At 39.0% G+C, this 16,419-nt stretch overlaps 1 protein-coding gene across 2 annotated transcripts in view; it reads right to left on the minus strand.

Moving 5' to 3' along the window:
- rap1gapb (RAP1 GTPase activating protein b) overlaps window positions 1-12,499 on the minus strand; it is a 103,798-nt gene extending 91,299 nt beyond the window's left edge. For both annotated transcript variants that reach the window (XM_040006176.1, XM_040006168.1), the window contains exon 1: window positions 12,240-12,499. The gene's annotated coding sequence lies outside the window, so the exon portion shown is untranslated. The remainder of the gene's footprint in view (window positions 1-12,239) is intronic.
- Between the last annotated feature and the right edge of the window lie 3,920 nt (window positions 12,500-16,419).

Genomic DNA, 16,419 nt, shown 5'->3' on the forward strand with positions numbered 1-16,419 from the left:
AGCTTTTAAAACTAGATGACGTTCAGCTGTTCTCACTTTTCAAGCCGCTGGGCTTCCAGAGCATGAGCATCATTAACATGTTTGAGAAAACCAGCACACATGGATCAATACTCAGGTCGATCATGGCACAAAGCAAATTGCAGTTATTTAAACGGGGGTTCCAGGCAGCTAAATTCTGTTTGCTTTTCCTGTAAAGTTATCATATCCCATAAAGTAACTAAAGCTACATTAATGGGAAATATGAAAGCATAAAACACATTTTCTATCGGATGAGATGTGCATATGGATGACCTCAGCAGGTTAAATGGACTCCACTTCTTGGCTATTTTATTAATGAATTGCTGCTGCTCCTATTCTGCTGGTGCCTAGCACTGCTCCTCTAAAGCTCTAAACACACCATCTGACATCATTTAAAATCTGGCTCTCTCTCAGTGCATCAGGGCTGATGCTTCTCAGGAGGACAGAGAGGGGGATGACTTGGCTGCCTGTAATTCAGGATGAAACTCATTCTCAGTAATTTTCCAGCAGAGAATGTAAAACCACAGGGTTTTGTTGTGCTTGCAGAAAAATGTGAAAGTGTGATAACAAATTCTATAATGACAAAAGTGTAAGTGGAGGACGTTTTGATAACATCACCTGCCTCTGCAGGGGTGCGGCTGACACCTGGATGCTAATGGAAGAACAGCGGCAAAGGCAATCAAAGAACAAATCAGTGGCTGAAGGAAAAGCGAGCCCTCCCAGATGCTTATCTCAGACTGGTCTTTGAGGAAGTGCAAAGTTGACTGGTTGGTATCCATTACATGTGCAGACAAGAGGTGAATGATCAGAGTGCTACAGCACTTCTAGCTGGTTATAAAGCAGCAACATGAAATGGGATCTGTGATAGCAATAAGGAATACTAAACAAGATTCCTATTATAACATCCCACAAAAACTATATTTTACAGTTCTAGAATCAAAAGAGTACAAGGAGTTTCTTGACCAGGTAAATATGGACTGTACTGCTAAGCATTAAGGTTTTATCAACAATGGCATAAGTTAACTATGTGAGAAATAACTATACAAATGTTACTATATCAGACTTCCACGTGAAAATGAGAGCAAATCAAGTTATTAGCTTTAGAGAAGCGGCTGTCTGTGGTTTGTGATGACACTGAACTTGAGTCTTTGACAGAGCTCCACAGATAGCTAATATACCAGCGTCACACTCAGACACCTCATTAAGGTCAATTACATGTAGGTGTCTGTAATTATGGAGAATAGAGGGCATTTTTTAGAGGCTCTCTCAGCTTTAGATATTCTCTTCATTTGCCTTGATTCATACTGGCATGAAACTATTCTGCTTATGAGGAAAATTAAAAAAAAAAAACCAGTAAATTTTGGAGTGGAACAGAATCACCTCGTTTAAAAATACGTGATTAGCAGAGGACGCATTCTCTGAGTGCCCTTACAGCTCAGTCACAGCTTCAGTCATTTTGTTTTGTAACTCTGCAGTTTCAGAAAGTGTTGCTCTCATCTACCTGCTTTCCCAACCAGTAGTGTCACCTGACACGGTTCCTCTTTCCACTCACCTTTCTACTCAGCTAAAAATCCTGCAGTCTACACAAAGGTTATATATTTGGTTTTTCCACTAGTTCAGCATATAGTCTCCTATACAGTGAATCAGCTAATTCCAGGTGCTATAAATGTTATCCACTACATGCTGCTCTAAACAAAGGCACATTACACACCAAAAAGTAGGGCAGAGAAGTTGCACACTACAGACATCAAACAAGACTTCTTGCACTTACATAGAGCTCCTGTCACTCTTCTACCAGCTTGAGAAATGTGAACAGATTTGTATTTTTATTCTAATGTTGTGGAACGAGATATCATCTATAGCACTTGATTATCCAAAAAATGATGGCACAAAGCGAGTATGCAAGTAGAGTCTTAAATGTAACAAGGGTTTCCTAGGGGGGGTCCAGTTCAATTCAATTCAGTTTCATTTATCTAGTGCCAAATCACAATCGCAATCTCCTCAAGGTGCTTCAAAGTATGTAGCAAACATTATATTGACACATTTACACAGACCAATAACCATGTTACAATAATGTGTCTACTATTTTGGATGCGTGACAATGTGCCATCAAGTGAATAACACTCCAATCACAGAGGCTTAGAGACTGGTCAGTGGCCATCTGGCAACCACCTGTTGCTAGGGAAAAGCATATATTCTGTCTTTGTGATTGATTTGGTTGCCAGCATACTGCTGCAATTGAATGGATGGGATGAACTTGTCAACAAAAAGTAGTGAAACTGTGAGAAGTGTGACACGAAGCAACAATAGAGAAGTTTTCCCTTCAAAGTTTCAGCGCAGTGCCGCAGCCAACATGTTTCTTTTACTTTGAAGGTGAATCTTTTCCATTGTCAGTTTGTGTCACACGCTTTTACGTGTTATTACTGCTAGGGCGGTAATTAGCGAGTTGAGACAAACGTGAAAAACTACACCCAACCACATTATGTGATATACATACTTTAAAAAAAATGAGTGTTATACTGTATGGAAAATAACCTTTGTTCTGTGAATTGGTTTCAGGAGTGGGTAAGACTGAAATTTTGTTCCATTAGGAAGACCAAGCCAAATACAGTCTTGAGGCAGTTTTATATATCCATTCGGAAAAGCAGCAACTGCTGCTTTGGCCTTTAAGTTTGGTCACTGAGTTGTTATTACTTGTTGGAGATTCAAGGAATTTTGCTCACAACCTGGAATTCTAATCTTCTAATGTTTTCAAAGAGGTTAGAAAGGCTGAAAAGAATAAAGCAAATATACCACCTTGAAATATTTTCCAACAACTAGTCTAGGTGAAATCTAAACGGTTCACTGCAATAGTATTTGATATTCAGATGTACTGTACTTTGGATACAGGAGAGGGATGAGCATCTTAAACTTGACTCATTCATCCTGAAACGTCACAAGAATAAAGCTTTTTCATTAAATGAATTATGACAAACTAGGGGCACTGTGTTTAAGAAACAACAAATTTACACCTGGTGCAAAAGTCCTCTTGCAGCCCAGCAGACTAAATGCTATGACAGTTACTGCTCCCATGGAAGTAAAGCCCAGAGCCACAGATGTTACTCGGGATACAGAAAGAGGTAGGGACACACATGGCTTACAACTAACAGAGCCTGAGAGCTACTGGTGTTCAGAAACTGTGACGCAGCACTCGAGGCAAGGAAGTTCAAGGCAGTGAGTGGGCATTAGTGAGATGGTTTTTTTGCTGGGAATTCTGATTATTATTTTAATGGGTTATTTGCAGAATATAAGAAAATTAATTGTATTCCAAAGCTTATTTGTCTTTCTCATCTGTAAGCCCACTAAAAGAAATTACTGCAGATGAAGAGGAGAAAATGAATGAACAACATTGTACACACAAAAAAATGTCAGTCAACATGATAGAAAGCAGCTGGGCAGCAATGTGTAGACATACACCACAGACAGTGTAAATAACTAACTTGTGATTATTAATGAGTTTCATGTTTTAGTCAATAATATTAAAAACTAGAGATTGAGCACCAAAAGGAATCGTGAAATTGTTTAGGTTACATTTACACTAAGGAAAATGAACTGATGACCAGGTGTTATCAACTTGCAACATCCATCCCTTTTCAAGTGGTTTCAGGTCTGAGACCACTAACCAATCAGGTGCCATCTTCAAACCAACTTTGGTCTATCAAAACGGCCATAAAATAGGGATAAAAGAGCAACAATACAAAGTCAACTTTGTATAACTTTTTAGTTTAAATGGGTCAAGTTGGGAGTTACATTCAATCTGTTTGCGATAATACCGCGATTAATTGTGATAAATCACAAATCCGTTGTCGTCTGTTGCCAGCCAAGAGTGGACTCGCAGAATCTGCAATGGTTGCGACTTTCTCAACCACAGACTGGGTCAGATCTAAAGTGATCTAAAATACTCCTGAGAACTGAGACTTGGGTGGAGCACAGGATTTATCCGGAGAGTTACTTTGTTACAAACTATTCTACTGTATAAACCTGAAGTCTGTAATAATAATGGATTGCATTTATATAGCGCTTTTCGAAACCCTCAAAGCGCTTTTACAATTCCACTGTTCATTCATTCTCACACACTGGTGGAGGCAAGCTACAGTTGTAGCCACAGCTGCCCTGGGGCAGACTGACAGAAGCGAGGGCTGCCATATCACGCCATCGACCCCTCTGACCATCACCAGTAGGCAGCAGGTGAAGTGTCTTGCCCAAGGATACAACGACCGAAACTGTCCGAGCCGGGGCTCGAACCGGCCACCTTCCGATTACAAGACGAACTGCCAACTCTTGAGCCACAATCGCTCTTGTGTGTAACAGATGACGTGTACGATGTGTAGACGAAGACAAAGCAGTATTAACAGATAATGTCAGATCCAAAGCCATCTGTGTGTTAATGAATCGTGTGAAACTGAATTGGAGTTATGCACCAGGGCTGCTGTCCCACTTTGTGAAGTTTGAAGCTCTTGCAATAAAAAAAATCTTTGCAGAAATGTTATGCACACAGTTTGTTGGTTTTCCTGTGATGGGCCAATAGAGAGGAGAGACAGAGAGAGCGAGAGCAGCCAGCCTCGTGAGTGAAAAGATCTTGACCTGATTGTCATTCACTGCATCATCAACAGTTACAACTTGCAGTCCATGATGCTGAAAATACATTACAGAGCCGAGTCATTTTTGCATATTTTTTAACTCTCAAATTCTAAAGTCACCTGTAAATGGAACAAGATGCTTTCTTCCCTGTAGGGAGATTTACAGATGTAGATTTTTTTTAAAGGGTAATGTGCAGCAGATGACAGTCTGCAGGGAAGAAGAAATTATCATCAAAGCAGACCATTTTCTTAGGAATTACTGTAGTGTAACATTTAATAATTGTTTCTTCAAACAGACAACATTTTGTGCTGTTTTGATATTATTTCTTATAAAATATTGAAGTGGTACAGCTGGTCAAATAATGCTCAGTGGATGGAGGGATTTAATTCTGGTAATTCTAAATCATTTGTATTGTAGCATTTGACTGCATGTGTCTAAAGGGGAAAGCATGAGACAGGGAACACTAAGCGTATGAATTCAAGTAACGCTAACATCTTATACAACAAAGGTAGAAACATGAATGTTGTTCTGTGTTTGCACACTGCTGAGAAAAGAGGGAAGGGGGTGTAGAAATGAGACTAAAAGTGTGAAACACCGGAAAATAAGGCTACGTTCACACTGCAGGTCTTAATGCTCAATTCAGATTTTTTGATCAAATCTGATTTTTTTGTCTGCTTGTTCACACTACAAATAAAATGGGACAGCAAACGCGCTCTAGTGTGAACCCTCAAAGCAACCCGCATGCGCAAAAGAAGCCGTCACACAACGCGCTCTGTTTAGACCCAGACCAAACAGTATTGTTTGACTGATGGCCCTTAATATAAAGACTTCGGACTTTACGTTTCCCAATTTTGCTTTAAGTTATAAAGTTATTTTGTTATTTACATATGGCCTAATAATTGTCCTTATTGCTGTTTTAGAGAGGAGCGGTGCTTCAAATGATAGTTGCAGATTTCTGTCAGAATCTGCAGATTATACAGGACAAATAAAATGTTCACGTTTCTCCAACGTTGTCTTCCCAACACTTTCACTGACATCTACACTGGATGGCCCGGAAGCGTTCGCGATGTCTTCTCCGGCGCTGATAATTGCCGTCTGTCTTGTGTCAGAGACGTAAAAGACGGATTTAATGCAACATGACCAGCCTATCAGCAGTCGCTTTCTAAAACATCAGATATGTATCGGATTCAGTACCACATACGAAAATGACCCAGATCGGATTTGAAAATATCAGATTTGTGCCGTTCACACTGTCATACCATGATCGGGTATGGGTCGCATAGGGTCAAAAAAGTCGGATTTGATGCGCTTTCGCCTGCAGTGTGAACGTAGCCTAAGATGCACCTTGCATCAGGATTCCCCTGCTCCCTCTTTCATTTCAGTGCTCCGATAAGTTCAGCTCAGTCCTGCTCCGTTTCAAAAAACACCAGTGTTATTGCAGAGCAGATTTGTAGGGCTCTAAATATTCAGTAAAGAGTGACAGTACAAAGAGTGACAGTACACTGTTTACTCAGGGCAAAAGTGTTGGCACAGAGCTCACAGCTTTGAGCCATCCACCGGTGCCAATTATGCACCTCTTCGGATAACATCCCCCCCACAAATCAAGCAAGTAAAAAACTCCTAGCAGCAAACTCACACACATACCAGGTGCAAAATAAGACATGCTTTTCTGCATTCAGTTTAACACAATTTGCTGTAAATTGCTAGTTAGAAACCTCAGGAACTTGGCTTTGTGTTTTCTTACCTGATATAGCAGGTATTTCTGCAGGGTACCGGTTTACACATTTACTTAACAACTGCAAGGATGGTGGTTCGAACTGGTTAAAACTAGCTGGGGACACAAATCCCCTGGGGGGGTTGTGTGGAAATCTGCCGAATCATACATGAGGACCTACCCACTGCGGCAATCCCCTTGTGACAAAGGAACAGCCAAAAGTAGTTTTTACCACATGATGGACCAGATGAGTTGTGGTCATTGGCATAGACTGACCGACTGATTGCAGCGTGTTAGCAATCTGTCTGCATTTAATTCTTCGTCTAACCTTCACCAGTCTGAGAGTAGTTGCAGTCAGATTGGGTGACCTTTTTTGGAGGTAGCCTGAGTTTGAGGATTCTGCACGCTCAACCTCTAAGTGATCACAACTTTTGCCATCAGCCCTAGAGAGACAGCAATTACTTGCCAGTTAAGGATTTTCCTGATCACACTAGTGTGACCGAGTCCTTACTGAGGTCACACAATGAGAGGGATGAGGGTCATAACATTTTATCCAATACCAAGTCTTTTTACAATCAGAGTCACCCCCTGCTGGCCATTAAACAATGCAAGTTTAAAGCATTTGCTTCAATTTTCAAATTCAGGAATTACCTCCATCTTTTATATTTCACATCGTACATAAGTATCCAACAAGCTAGTGTTCAAGAAAATGTTTGCTTAGTAACAATACAGTCATAGTCCAGTTTTGTACTGGCAAATAAATGAGACAAACTAGCTATATTATTGCTGGTGCTTAAAGCTTTTATCTAAGTAATGCTGTTGATAAAATAGCACAACCTAATGTGTGATAAAGTCATTAAAGTAAATATGAGCACAGCTGTGATATGGGCTTAAACCACAGTTCCACAACAGCCCTTAATCTAGGATTAAATCTAGCTCAAAGGGTAGCCTGATGTTAGCTTTTTGCTCCCTTATGTAGCTTGTGTCTTTGAAGAGACATGAAATAGATTTTTCATATATAAATTGTTGATTTTGCTTTACCTTGCAACAAAAAAAAAAAAGTGGTTTGGACTAGCAAGCTTTTAGTACTGTGTTCTCAGTCAAGATTCCACCGTCTGTGCCTCTTCAGTACAGCGGGAGCTTGTTCCAGGGATCAGTGGGATAACTTCAACGGCATTTTGTCTTGCTATTGTTCACTATATGTTCATCTTCCTGCAAAAATGGATGCAGAGATGATGGTCTTACCGAAATGCAAAAACAAACTAAGCACGCCATGCTTGTACTTACCATGTCATGTAATGTCACTTGACACATTTACAATTTATAGTACTGCGGCTTTACCTCCGAGCCAAAATTCTTTCCCCCCTCCCATTCCACTTGTCTTTCATCTATGGTTTATAGGCTTTACATACTTAAATTTTCCTTTCATCTTCCGATCCTTTGAGGAAATCAGTGTCAGCCGACAGAATGAGGGAAACTGTGAGATTCATCTGATTCAGTGTAGCATGAATCAACCTGAGATTCAAATTGACACTTGTGTATCTGCAGAAATGCACATGAGCATGTGTGCGCAAGCGTGTGTCTGGATGTGTGATTGGAGGTAGGTCATTTGTTGGTCATAAAAACAGACTCTTGTTCAAAGACAGTTACAGCATCTGACAGGCTGTGTCTAACATGATAATGTGTTTAATGCCCCCGATACATGTGGCAAACTACATATATTTTCATGGAACAACACTCAGCACTTTGTGCTTTGAATGCATCAAACAAACAAAAAAAATAAACTAACACTTTATCTCTTTCATTCCGTCTCATTTTTGAGATGTAATATAAAAAAAAATAAAGTGTCTCTAGTTTTAAGCTATTTTTCTCATGTCACAGAAATCATTGAACAGTCACAAAGACAGACAAAGACTTGTCTTCATCATCATCAGAAATGCTTTCACCATTAAAATTTATTCAGGTTTCTCGCAAATATGGGAAAAATATAAAGCGGTGTCTCTCGAAAGCTTTGATTTTGATCTAATTCTTAGCTCTATGTTATAAGGGGAAGGGAACTAAGCCATACCTGCAAGCGATTCTTTTTGTTCTTTAGCCCAAATCTCACTCCTGCCTTTCCAACAGGTTGAAAATTTAATGTGTTTTTAGGCATCCTGGAATGTAACCAATGTGAACTCCACTGTGTAGAGAGGGAGAATGTAACCCAGTTTATTTTCTGTAGCTGTAAGTTATATATTTATGCTAAGTGCCTCACATGCAGGCTGCCGATAGATGCTACAATTTACCAATGTTCCCTAAACACCTTACAATTAGGCTGTTGCTAGAAGGTATTTATTTTGGATGAGCATATAGAAACAGTCAGCCAAATGGTGAAGCTTCATCAGGCAGTGAGCAACACAGGAACAGACATCTGTTTTTAGAGGGGTGGCAGGAAACAAAATAAATACTTAAAGTCACTGAGACTGAAGATTTTGTTTGTGCATTGGTGCTTTGGATTAGGTGATTCGAGTGTGATTATATAGCTTCCACACTCTGGCACGTCTTGCATTTGGGATCACTTGTGAATAATGCAGGAACCCCTCCAGCCGGTCTATAACACCCGGCACCCTTCCCACCCTATTCATTAAAATCAGACCAGCAGTGCGTCAGTCATGGTCTCGCATAGTCTTAAAATTGGATCTTTATTAATTGCATCCTTAACCTGCTGGTCTGTGTGATTTTTAAACAACAGAGCACTGCCACTGTCAGAGAATGGCGTGTTGTTAGTCCAATAGCTCTGCAGGTTTTCTACTTTGATAGAACAATATACACAGCAGCAGAGCCTTTAGCATATATGTACTGTTTACTGTTAATATGTACTGTAATATCTTTCTGAATTTGCTTAATCCTGAAATATTAGTAATGGTCTTTATTGAAATAAATGGCATCTTGCTTAATTGCAGTGTAAGCAAGTGCATGGAGTACTGGGTCATTCAAAGAATATTTAAATAAGATAATGTCGTGTAAAAGTAATTTTCCTGGGTTGCAATTCAGTCTGCTTGCAGTTTAAATGTATAGACATATCTACGTATTTAAAACTGCAAGCGACCGTATCTGAACAACATGGTAAAGGTTTGACAATAATAGCAGGGAAATGCCTGCCGAGTAAAAGCTTTTCAGAATTATTGAACACTATCAGAGCCACTTAACTAAAAACCATGTCAATAGAGGGGGTTTTCAGTGCAACATTGAAGTGGAAGAACAAAAGAGAGACTAAAGAAAAGGAAGGCAGAATTATGTCTGATAAAGACTTTTGTTTTTCACAAAAGAAAAAACGCCTCGCTTTGAAATTGTACAACTTTTGGTTTTGTTTACCCAGTAAATGCCAATGAACAAGGACTAAAATTAAGTGTTTCAAGTCTGCCTGCACAGATTATGTATAGTTTTTAATCAATACGTTTAGGCCAAAAGAGTGAAGGGGGGTAGAAATATTCCAGATATATCTGAGGTGCTCTAATTATTAGAAGATTGATTATTATCATTATTATTATGTGAATGTTGTCTAACACAAGCCTCAGACTAAAACCCTCACATCCAAAAAAGATCATCTTTAAACCTCAACCACTTGTGGAAATTGTCATCTGACTAAGGGAAAAGTGGCTTTGATTCTCCAAGGGTTTCCAACACTAATCAATCCACTCTGCTGATTGCATCACTCAGTGCAAAGATGGTTCATTGCACCTGTCATCATTACTTGTATTTACTTTCAGCTTCACCATCTGGGTATAAGATTATTTTAAATGTGTTTCTATAATAAAACACAACTCCCAACATCAACCAAACAGCAGCAAACCTTTTAATTCACAGTGGTTTGAGGACTTATTAAACATTTATGATACATCACAGGGGTGAAAATATATTCTACAACAAACAAACAAATCACATTGTTTAATAGCTATGAACATGTAAGTTAGTTTAGCATATATCCTAATATAGAAACATTTGGGACAATGCATTTTACTATTTGCATATCAGAAAGGTGTCTGGAAGTGGCGAAAGCAAAGGCTCAGCTATAAATGCAACAATTTCAGTACAGCCCAAGCTGTACTGCTAATTGTGTTTACTGCTTTTTTTATTTCCTATCTACATATCAACTGATTATCAAACTGAATTAAAGCTGGGGTGTAACGGAAAGAAAGTTAGAAGTTCTGCACATAGGTTATTAACATTTTAAAATAAAGGACTATGTATTTGTTCCCTTTTTTGGAACATTAAAAGTGAAAACTTTAATAGAATAGGACATCAGATGATTTACATTATTATGTCAAAACACAAATAATGGAAATGCAGTTTAAGATGGAAAAATGAACACCAAACTTCCTCATTCATAGCCCTGCTCTAACAAAAAAAGAACATGCACAATACCCCCTCAGCTATTCTTCATTTCTGGACAGAATAATCCAGTTTTTGTATGCTTTTCACCTCTTTGAATGAAGGACAAAGAACTTCATAGAGCATTAACTGAGTAAAACAAAGCAAAAGTTAAGCAAAAAACACCCATTTAATGAGCTTTCTCTATTACATAATCTATAAAAATCAACATCAGTTATTGGTAAATGGTAAATGGCCTGCATTTGTATAGCGCTTTTTCTAGTCCCTAAGGACCCCAAAGCGCTTCACACTACATTCAGTCATTCACCCATTCACACACACTCTCACACACTCCTTATTTGCTCCTTAAAATCATTACGTGAGTTTACCGAAAAAGGTCAAGTCTATCGCCTTGACCATTCAGAATGCAATCAGGTTAGGTATGAATATATGATAGTGGCCAGCTGGGCATCCAGGATACCCAATACTGAGGTTCCATCACAGGCAGGTCATTGTTAAGACGCAGACCCATATCGGCCAGATGGACTGTGGAAGTAGTTCCAGTAATGCTGAACCAACGGAATCAATTCTCCTTCATGCTGTCAGCTTGCACAAGCTGCTACTAGAAACCTACTAAATTTCTAGCCTAATGCTGTTGACAGACGAAAATATGAAGTGGAGTCCTGAGGTGAGAAAGTATTGGTTGTTATGTTTTTATGTGCCAGTGCAGTCAAATATCTAAATGAAATAACCGATTTTCATCACATTACTTCACCACAGAAGCTCCCCAGCACTCCAACAGCCTTTTAGCAGCTGGTTAATCCCTTGTTCAGATGCACAGTATGATGACAGAACTGTGCAGTTTCCCTAAACATTCAGTAAGGTTCTTCAAATACTTTCCAACCAGAATCACCGTTTCTGTAACCAGCAGACTGTTCTATAATCAAATCACCAGCAGTGATAATTATCTAAACAAAAACACAAATAAAAATATGGAAAAATATATCGATCATTTCCAAGCTTTCTTTTCTCGTGCTGAAAATTACTATAAAAAATGTAAAAGAACATAAAGTTGGGGCGTTCAGTAGGCTAGTAAGCAAAAGCTTTAGAGCATTAAAATCAATTGCATTCCCATGCAAATTCCCATGTTTAATCAAGCTACTTGGAAATGGAGATTTTCAATTTACTGCCGAAGCCTGAATTGATTACACATCAAATGTTTAATTAAGTCTGCACGAACTGACAGAAACTAACCCTAGTGTCTAAAGTCGAGCGATCAATAAGCATAAGCTGCGATTTGCAGCACTGTTGATGCAGTTTCATGTGTATCACCCTTTGTCAGGTGCGCATACAGTACTCTGCACGCATTTAAATGACTACAACACAAAACAAATAAATTAAAAAAAAAAAAGAAGTCTAAACTAGACTTTTAATCAGGTGTCGATGGCGCAGAACAACGCGAGAACACAAACAATCGATCAGCCAATGCAACAAGAATCAATTGTGCTGCTCCGAAAAGTTGTAGCCGCTCTCTTACCTTCACAGAGAATTATAAGGCGGCCGTCTTTACGCGCTTCCTCACTTCTGAGGTGGAAAAGGTCGGTCAGTGCTGAAATTCTGCAGAAGCGAATCGAGCAATTTCTTACTAAAGCACGGGTGTGGACGCGCTTTTAAAAAGAGCTGTCCCTGTTCCACTGCCAGAGAAAGGAGGCGGCGCAGAGAAGTGCACGGATTCTCTCAGACCCTCATCTGATGCTCAAGTCTCTATTTTCCTTCCTTTCAAATCGCACATGCTGTCATTGTCACGTGACCATTCCCCGTTCGCTAATACGCTCCCTTCTACTCCTCCGTCCATGCACACTGGATAATGGTTCGGCGTACTATGCAGTCTTTAACAGCTGGGGAGAACACACATTTGCCCTATATGCACTATTATGTATTCTTTGCATGTAATTAGCGTCTGTGAATGCAGCGCAAGCAAAAGAACAGAAGTAAAAGTAATTAAATGGTTAAGTAATTAATCACACCATTCATTAGATACTCACCTAAAGAGTAATACTGTTCAAATTGTCTCCTGAGAAGCAGTGTCTTTACTTAAAAACTGAGAGAAAACTAAATCACAGACAGCTCATTTCCTTCAAAATGCTTGATGGAACCATTTTCCTTCTCCACTAAAACCACTTTTGAGCCTCATCCTTCGTTCTTGTCATCTGTGTCCATCAGTGATCTGTGTTATGTTTTATTTTGTGCCTGAGGCACTGCTGATGTGAGGGAATTGATGTTTAAAGCTGCCTGGAGCCACATGAATTCAGCGTGTGAAATTATGGATCCCACGTGGCTATGAATCAAAATTGCTGTGGCTGACCCACCAAAGCTTCCATCTATTTTCTTAACCACTTATCCGACCAGGGTCAGTGGCGCTGGAGCCCATCCAAGCCAATGTTGGGGAAAGGGCAGAGTATCCCTCAACATGTTCCTAGCCTATTTGAGAGCTGACACAGAGACACAGACAATCACACATATGTATTTATTTCAGAATTTGGAGAGGCAAAGCATTAAATCCACACAGTGCACAGTGAGATATAGTGAAAAGAGACAAAACAAAACGAACAGTTTCATAAAGCTGCTACAATGTATGTAAGTTCTAACTTTTACTTCCTACCAGAAACAAAACTGGTGCCATTATTAAAAAAAAGTTTAATTTCTTCCCCCGATAATTTTAGCAACACTTTTGCTCCTTTTAGTCTCATATTTCTTTTTTTCCAAAGTAGTATCTCAGTGACAAACAACATTTTATCTGCACTGTAACTATCATAAATCTGTGGGCAAGATTCCAAATCTGGACATAGATTGCAAATCCGTCGGATTATGAATCCGAGAGCACGGTTTATAAACTAACAGAACAGATTTCCACGTGCCTTTTTCCATCAGTCAAATCTAGGCGTTCAACATAACTTTTTTTGAAATATTTACTGTTGCGACTACAGTGCGAGTCAGAGGTGGTTTAAGACTTCCATGCCCACATTTACAGATGGGGCCACTGGCTAGCCTTTTGTGCACCATTTGTAAACTTTCTCTATTAGTGCAGAAAAATTCATCTGTGTTTAGCTTCATTTACTTCAAATAACTGAAGGCTTTAATGTCTGTTCCAAAAAGGTGCACACACTTACAGTTTGATATAAGCAGCACTTTAGATATGCACGATAATGAAAGTCTTGCATAAAGACAAATTACACACACATGGCCCCCTTAAGCACGAATTAGCTCTCCTCATAGTAATGTGACCCTGCAGTTATTAGATTTGCTGTAAGTTCACATTTTGATAAGATTGTGTTGCAGGAGGAAAACAAAGAGTCCAAAATGAAAATGAGTTTATCCTCTGGGGACAAACTTTCATGTTAAGGATGCAGGCATCCAAAACATCAAATGGGTGATGCTGCTGGTGCTCACCAAGAGTCACACAAAAACATGAGAATGTGCATTAAATAGAGAATTGCATGCAGTTACATCATTCACAGTAATGTGGCAAGTTTTTGTTGTAATACTGTGCTCCTAAAGGCCCTGTCTAGAAAAATGCAAAAAGTGAGTGAGTCCTTTGTTGGTTGGAATAGCACATCTAAGCAGGAGACTGCAAGTATTGTATTGGTTATTGCTCTTGTGCAATGTAAAACTCTTGGCTTGTACAGAAAACCCCAAAAACACAACACTGCAGACAGCAGTACAACTACACCTGCAAAATGATTCAAATCAAGCATCTTTTTTAATGAATTAAAAGGGAGTAAGATTTGAGAAGGGAACTCTCTGTTGACTATGTCCTCTATAATACATGCAATACAGCCTGCAGTAGGTGAGCATCTCTTGTGTAACAGCATTATTTTTGATGCATTTTAATGAAGAGCGCATTACCTCAGCCCTCAAACCTCAGTTTGTGGTACGACTTCTGTTGATAGTCAAAGCCTGAAGGTCTTCTCTGTAAAGTCCCAAATTGGGTTTTTGTGAGGTAACTGGCTTGCTCTTCAGTGTTTAGATTGCATCCTTTTGGCATCGTGCAGATGGTGCCTTTCAAAAGGCTGTGTGGAAATTAGATTCTAACTGAAAAATAAGGAGCTGCAGTAACAGCTGGAGTGCTTTTTGTGCAGATGTGGAGCCATACTGTGTCTGGAGAACTGCTGCTCTAACGCTCACCTCTGCATGTCTTCTGTGGCTTTAACATTCTTGTCTACTTGTTGGTCATAACAATTTTTTCCCATGTGTTTTGTTTTCTCTTATGTTCCCTTGCAACAGATAATCTCAACTTAAACTTTCTCCTTTTTGAAGCACCTTTAAAAACTTATTATTCACTTTCACCGGAATAAAAACTGATCTTCTTAACTGTAATCTTCTTAACAATTATGCAAACCTATCTAAAAGCAGGGACTGAGGGAACTTTCATACACATCCTTCTACTTCCTGCCACAGTTTGACCTTATAATCCTGACCTCTTATGGTTTTAAAATTCTGCTGGGGCTTACTCTTTGCTCTAACGCTCATACAGTTTATAGCAAACATGACAGAAATTTCTTGGTTCCAACTTTCAAAAGCTGTTTTCACGGCACAGAACTTTAGATGTCGCCAGTGCAAATAATTCGAAAATTATGTTACTGACATAAATTCATACCAGATAGTGATGAATACTGACTCAATGTAGAAAACGTGATTGTCCGTTGATTAATGGAAGCCTAGTGGAGCTTTTCTACCTCAACACTTCTATATATTTTATTATTTCGACTTTAATTTTTTGCAGTTTTTCTGTGCTTTTAAACAAGTCATATTTCATGTATTGTATTTTACGAGCATATTGCGAGCACTTTAAATGTCTTCAGTTTTATTGTGGTCATATTTTTCAATATTGCAGCTTTTATTAAGACACCCACAGAGGAGAAAAATTCGGATTCTTGTTTCTTGTAGGAAAATGGTCGATCTTAAAATCATGTTCATACTGTATGAAGTCCAGCTGGTCTGAGATCAGATATTCGGCAAATTGATATTGACTTTTTGGAACACCTGAAGCTTATTGAAAACAATTCACTCATCTCTTCTGACTCAACTGACATTATCTGGGAGGTTATTAGATTTTTGTGGCCTTGGAAAATTGAATCTAGGAAATCACAGTGCAACATTGGGAGCGCAGGCTGCGGTTATGGATGAATGTCACTTGAAAGTTGCGAAAGTAGAAAGGCACTCTGTCTTAATATTGCCCCAGTATGTATGGAACATACACTTTAACATGGTGACAGATTACTTTGTGAAAATTGTATTATACTACTGTACTACTGACATACTGCAATCTTGTATAATTCAAGGAATTGCAGATCAGTTTGTCATCCTAAACTGTAATACTGAGAAACTGCTCATTTGCAAAAGGCAATTTCCATTATAGTTTTTATTTTTTAAATTATTGGTTACTTCCTACTTCCTTTTGTTACTTTTGTTCCTTTTATATAAAACCGAACTCATTCGCCATTCAAAGCAGTGCACTGTTGTGATTTTCTGTGACGATGTAAACATTGTGCAGATTGAAAGTTATATCCAAGCTGAACAGGCTTGTTCCTGCCTTGGGCCGAGCGAGGTCACATTCTGCCTGTCAGGGAAAAGAGAATCAAGGCCTCCTAATAGATCTGTATTTATTATTCAGACCTTGACTTCACGTTGAACAGACACATTGCAGGGAGATGTCA

The sequence above is a fragment of the Simochromis diagramma genome, unplaced genomic scaffold (assembly GCF_900408965.1).
Source record: "Simochromis diagramma unplaced genomic scaffold, fSimDia1.1 OVJJ01000320.1, whole genome shotgun sequence".
NCBI lineage: Eukaryota > Metazoa > Chordata > Actinopteri > Cichliformes > Cichlidae > Simochromis > Simochromis diagramma.